Here is a 7020-nt window from a genome sequence, read left to right as displayed (position 1 = left end):
CTTTTTGAACTAATTCATACCGACATTTGTGGACCAATGAACACTCCATCTCTTGGAAGTCAAAGGTACTTTCTAATCTTTATTGATGATTTCTCAAGAATGACTTGGGTTTAATTCATGAAAGAAAAGTCAAAAGCATTTGCTACATTCAAGAAATTTAAAGCCCTTGTTGAGAAGCAAAAAGGTTGGAGCATCAAAATCATTCGTAGTGATCGAGGAGGTGAGTACACAAGTCGAGAATTTGATGAATATTGCAAAAATGAATGCATTCAGAAGCAACTTACAGCTGGGTATACTCCTCAACAAAATGGTGTATCTGAAAGAAAAAATAGAATAATTGTTGAAATGGCCAGAACTATGATGAATGAGAAAGGGCTGTCAAAATATTTTTGGGCAGAAGTAGTGCATACAACAGTTCACATGCTTAATAGGTGTCCAACAAAGGCACTAAAGGACAAGACACCAGTTGAAGCTTGGAGTGGAATTAAACTTTCTATAAGTCATTTTGAAAAATTTTGGCTGTATTTGTTATGCTCATGTACCTGCTGAGAAAAGAACAAAATTGGATGAAAAAAAGCCAAAAATGTGTCTTTTCTTGGTTATAGTGACAAAAGGATATAGGCTTATCGATGTCAAAACTAACAAACTTGTTGTTAGTAGAGATGTCATTTTTGATGAAAAAACAACATGGAATTGGGAGGATAAAAAGATAGAGAATATTTCTATGATATCTTCAAATCAAGAAGAGGATGAGAAAGATGAAGATGTCTCTCAAGGGGGGGGGGGAATACCAGATTCAGATGATGAAGAACGGCCTTCAAGAGGAACAAAAATGTTGAGTGACAATTATCAAAGATGTAATTTTGCCGATGTTGAGCCAGAAAATTATGAAGAAGCTATAAAGCATGATGTTTGGAAGAAATACATGGAAGAAGAAATTCGAATGATTGAAAAAAATAATACTTGGGAGCTTGTGGCTATTCCTAGAGAGAAGTTGTAAGTCTAAAATGAATTTGCAAAATCAAACTCAATCAGGAAGGAGATATTCAAAAGCACAAAGCAAGGTTGGTTTCTAGAGGCTTCACGCAAAAACCATGTATTGATTTTTATGGAACTTTCTCTCCAATTGCTCATCTTGAGACAATTAGAACTATATTTGTTGTTGCTGCACAAAAGAAATGGAAGATATTTCAACTTGATGTTAAATCAGCATTTCTGAATGGAAAAATTGATGAAGAGATTTATGTTGAGCAACCTCAAGGATTTTTTGTTCAAGGGGGAGAAGAAAAGGTGTACAGGCTAAAAAAAGCTCTTTACAGGCTGAAGCAAGCTCCAAGAGCCTGGTACAATGAAATTGATACATACTTTATGAAAAATAATTTTCAGAGAAGTAAAAGTGAAGCCACTCTGTATGTGAAGAAAGAACATGGCAGCGTTATCATTATTTGTCGCTATGTGGATGATTTGCTCTTTACAGGAAATGATGTAAAGATGATGCAAAAATTTCAAACAAGATATGATGCAAGCTTATCATATGAGTGATCTTGGGTTGCTAAATTATTTCTTCGAAGTTTCTCAAGTGAAAGAAGGAATTTTCATTACTCAAAAGAAGTATACTAAAAGTATTCTTCAAAAATTCAAAATGATGGATTGCAGGTCTGTGGCCATACCATTAGCAACAAATGAGAAGTTTAGAAAAGATGATGGAGTAAAGAAAGTTAATAGTTACTTTATAGGAGTTTGATTAGAAGTTTTCTATATCTTACTTCTACTAGGCCAGATATTATGTTTGTTGCTAGTTTATCATCCAGATTCATACAAGAACCAAGCCAAGTGCATTTTGGAGCTGCAAAGCGTGTTCTACGCTACTTGCAAGGAACAATGGATTATGGTATAATGTACAAATTTGGTGGAGATTTGAACTTAAGTGATTATTCTGATTGTGATTGGGCTGGAAGTATAGATGACATGAAGAATATTTCTAGTTATGCTTTCTTATTTGGATCAAGTATTTGTTCTTGGTTATCAAAAAAGCAAAGTGTTGTTGCTCAATCCACTGCCGAAGCAGAATATGTTTCAGCATTCAAGGCTACTTCTCAAGTTATTTGGCTTAGGAGAATATTTGAAGACATTGGTGAAAAACAAGAAAAGGGACTGTTCTGTATTGCGATAACAAATCAGCAATTGCAATTGCAAAGAATTCAGTCAGCCATGAAAGATCAAAGCATATTTCCATCAAGTATCATTTTATCCGAGAAGCACAAGAGAAAGGCGAAATTTAGTTGCATCATTGTAAGACAGGAGAACAACTTGATGACATCTTCACCAAAGCACTTCCTAGAGAAAAATTTTGCTATCTTCGAGAACGCATTGGAGTTATCAAGCAAATGCATTAAGGGGGAGTGTTGGAATTAATGCATCAATGTTTAGTTTTCCGAAATTGTCTCTTAGTTTTTCAAGAAGTCTCTTTAGAATTTCGTAGTACATGTATCTAGTAAATTGTGATACATGTATTTATTTATTTATGCAAGACTTTTTGTTTTATATTTTGATAGTATAAATAGTGATGTAGTTGATGATTGTAATCATCTCAAGTGGCCTTAAGTAGCCTATAATAAACTTGAGCATTCTCTAAAGATATTATTTTCCTTTCATATTTCCTACAAATATTTCACCCCATGTTGGGACCCTCAAAATCAAAATTGCCCACGCATCAGATGCTAAACACTGGTCGTGAGGTGGGGTGTTAAAGAATGACAAAAGTCCCACATCGGTGGTTAAAGAGATGGGTAACTCCTTATAAGGTTTGGACAATCCTCCTCCCTTTGAGCTAGCTTTTGGAGTGTGAGTTAGGCCTAAGACCTAATTTACCATGGTATCAGAGCAGGGCCTGTTCACCCGATGTTGGGACCCCCCAAAATCAAAATTGCCCACGCACCAGATGCTAAGCACTAGTCGTGAGGTGTGGTGTTAAAGAATGAAAAAGTCTCATATCAGTGGTTAAAGAGATAGGTAACTCCTTATAAGGCTTGGGAATCCCTCCTCCCTTTGACCTATCTTTTGGGGTGTGAGTTAGGTCTAAGACCTAATTTCACAAGATCCCCCGAGTCATACCAAGTTCTTCGAAAAATAGATGGAAAATACTATGACCCATTTAGAGAATCTGCAGAAACAAGAGGATTGTTACATCATAATAACAACTTCGTTGAATGTATTACAGAGGTCGAATGTTATCAAATGTCTTATAGCTTGCGACATTTATTTGCTACAATATTAGTATATTGCAATCCTGATAATCCAAAAGAACTATGGGGACAATTTGAAGAGTCAATGTCGGAAGACTTCAGCAAATTACCAAAACATTTAGTTATGAACCATATAAATGACATATTACATAGCATGGGACATGACGTCAATGAGTACAAATTGATTTCTGAAAATGTTGTGAGTTCAAGAGTAGAGTCAGAGGCAAAAGATGTTAATTGAAAGGAATATCGTTGTTACTGAAGAAGATCTGCTTTTATATAAAAAAAATTGAATTCCGAACAGAAAATAGCATATGATACTATCCTTCGAAGAGTATTCACTAACAAATCAGGTATTTTTTTTCATTGATGGTCTGGGAGGATGTGGTAAAACATTTTTGTATCGTGCTTTATTAGCCACTGTAAGATCAAAAGGGTTCATAGCTTTGTCTACAGCAACTTCCGGTGTTGCGGCATCAATACTTTCTGAAGGACGGACAGCCCATTCACGTTTCAAAATTCCAATTAATATTGATGAGCAATTCTCCTGCAACATCCGTAAATAAAGCTCTCTCACGTCTTTAATTCGTGATGTAAAATTAATCGTATGGGATGAGGTATCAATGTCAAAAAAAATATTATTGAAGCTTTTGATTTGCTTATGAAAGACCTAACTGAAACGAATATACACTTTGGTGGAAAAGTGATAGTGTTTGGAGGTGATTTTAGACAAACGCTTTCTGTTGTTTGAAGTGGGAAAAAAGTAGAATTTATTTCTTAAAGTATTTTATACTCCAGAATTTGGAATCAACTTGAAAAATTAAGACTATCAGAAAATATGCGTGCAAGGACTGATCCTGTTTTTTGTGAATATCTTATGAGAATTAGGAATGGAAAAGAAAAAACAAATATTAATAATAAGATATATAAAAATCCCAAAGCAGTTCATCATTCCTTTCACTACTTAAAAAGAGTCATTAGATCTAAAGTTCAAAGTGATATATCCAAATTTACATACATCTTTCAATGACTCTACTTTGATGACATATCGTGTTATCTTGACTACAAAGAACGACTCTGTTGACGAACTAAATGATAAAGACTCATAACTCAATTCCAGCAGTTGCTAAAATATTCAATTATGCTGATGAGACTATTGAACCAAACGATCAACCTCAATTTGAGGATTTCTTACACTATATCTTCCTGGCTTACCCCTGTACAATTTAATGTTAAAGCAAAACTGCCTTGTTATGCTATTGCGAAATTTAAATCCTTCTGAAGGTTTATGTAATGGTACACGACTGATGTGTTGTGATTTCAAAACACATGTTATAAGTTGTAAAATTGCAAGTGGTGACTTCAGAGATAAACACATATTTATTCTAAGAATACCATTACTATCATTAGAGGATGAAAAAATACTTGTTCCTTTTAAAAGAACACAGTTTCCTATTTCTATGCTTTGCAATGACTATAAATAAAGCACAGGGACAAACATTATATTATGTTGGTATCTATTTATGTGAACCAATTTTTCCCATGGTCAAATATATGTTGCTTTATCAAGAGCCAAAAGTTCAAAGTGTATAAAAATATTGATTCGACCTCCTACTGCAGGTAATGACGACGATCAATCAACTTGTAACGTAGTGTACAATTAGATCATTCAAAAAGCTTTCATATAAACATATTCCAGGTATTTTGTCAACTGACTAAGATGTGCCAACATTTACGCAACTGCTGCACAGAATAGATACAGAATGTTAACTTATGATACATGTTTATTATGTAAGTCATTCAATGGCTTCTTCATATGCCCTATTTCAGAAATCATCTCATTATATAACTACTGTTCAGTTTCTTTTTCCTCATTGCTGAATCATGCTTCTTCTTACGGTGGTTGCAGACTAGCATACAACTCAAACAAAATGATAAATTAACTACTTACTCATGCAAAACAAATAGTGATTCATCGAGACCACACTAATAGTATCTGCGTGAAAGGAATCATTGTCGCAATGCAAAACCATAACTTCCCCTGCTCCCTCAAAGAGGTCACCATTATTTCTAATATACTAAAAGTCACTTAAACTCATTCTTTTTAGCTTTTCCTAATACCATTACTTTTATAACATTTCAGCTTATAAATTCTTATTTCAGTTCTCAGCTCAACTGCCTATACTGACTGACACCCAGTGATCATTAAAAAGATACTCTCAATTTTGAATTACCCCATTTCTGTTTAAAACAAATAGGTTTATTCTTCCAGTTGAGTGTTGACAACACAACATCAACAGTAATAAGAAAGCACTCAATTATTTTATTTTTCGTTTTCCATGCTTCAATAGGCTTAGTATCTCTGTCATCCGGGAGTAAAGTGCTATTCTGTCAAATTTTGACACCCAGTTGAAACCACTGTTAAAAACTCTGAGCTGTATTCATTTGTCAGCGAAGGTAATATATTTGTTCTCTGTCCTTTTCCTTCCATTTCATACTTTCTGATTCAATAGATGATATTCTTTTTGGTTTTTCAGAAGTTAAATACCACATGACATACTTTTCGTCTAACCAGCCATATGGACATACATAACACCTAATCGAAGATTCAGATCAGAATAAAAGATTAATCAGGTAGTTGAATGATCTTTTACTCATTCTTCTGTACCAGTAATCATAACACTACTACATAGTTTCTTATGATTTTGATTTTCTTATACTTTGATTATCATCTTATTTTGTTGTAGTTATTATTACATTTTACGAACATACAACTTCTCTCTTGCTTTTTCTTTCTTCTATGTATCTTGTCATAACAGTAGTAGTGATCAACTTGAAAATTTTTTGCAGCATTATATTCCTGCTAATGTAGCTGTGGATGAATGAATTATCAATTTGAAAATGTCAAAAACTGCAGCTAGTGTTTATTTTAACAGATTTTCTAGCCTCTTTATCTTGAAATTATCCTATGAATTTTTATTTTTCGGTATGAGGTAAAAGCTAACTAGCTACATAGTTTGAACAAGTATTTTCGACATGATTAACTTTATTGTTTTATCTGATTTAAATTCCCAGCTTTGAGGTTATTATTATCACTCAAATTGATCAAAAAACACAAGAAATCATTGTGGACTTATCGAGTGTTTCAATTTTATCAGACAAATTCTATGCACATGGCTACCCCATGATCATCCATCAAAAAGATATGACTAAAGCTAAAAGAAATCGGGTGCCAAGGCTTCACAATTGGATGATATGGAAAGAAAGAGAAGAGTACTAACAGAATGGTTAAAATCATGTATTGTTACTTAGATGGAGCAATTAATCTCTGTATGAGACCTATTGAAAGAATTACAATTACTGTTCTTCTTGATCAAATGATAATCGCAAGTTATAATTTTGATGTTTCCTGTCCCTAAAGCTAATGGGACAGAGTATATGAAATCAAAGAGGAGATTATTTTAATTCAATTCCATAAAAGTTGTGCAGTCTGATGGACCAAGTTTTACTCTACACAATGGAATCACAGTGAGGGAATTAAAATTATTATTCATTTGACGGAACTTTGAATGACATGTTTTTTACTTACTTTAGGTGGACTGACTCGAAGTTCCACGTGGAGTATGACATGTGAGCAGGAATGATCATATCACTAGCATTGATCTTCGATGCTGACAAGGAGGAATTGAAAGTATCTTGTACTATAAGACTTATTTCGATGGAGGTAAATATGTATTTGGTCTATGTGCGGTACAGCTTGAATCATCAAAGGATT

The 7020-nt window shown here is 33.8% G+C and overlaps 1 long non-coding RNA gene across 1 annotated transcript; it reads left to right on the top strand.

Annotated features, from left to right (window-relative positions):
- Window positions 1-5157: 5157 nt before the first annotated feature.
- LOC114078071 lies at window positions 5158-6642 on the top strand. The gene is made up of 4 exons (XR_003579585.1): window positions 5158-5302; window positions 5597-5702; window positions 5783-5879; window positions 6404-6642. It is a non-coding gene; the product is annotated as an uncharacterized LOC114078071 (long non-coding RNA).
- Window positions 6643-7020: the final 378 nt, after the last annotated feature.

This window comes from Solanum pennellii, chromosome 7, assembly GCF_001406875.1.
Source record: "Solanum pennellii chromosome 7, SPENNV200".
Taxonomy (NCBI): Eukaryota; Viridiplantae; Streptophyta; class Magnoliopsida; order Solanales; family Solanaceae; genus Solanum; species Solanum pennellii.
This window is presented reverse-complemented; position numbering and strand designations above follow the sequence as displayed.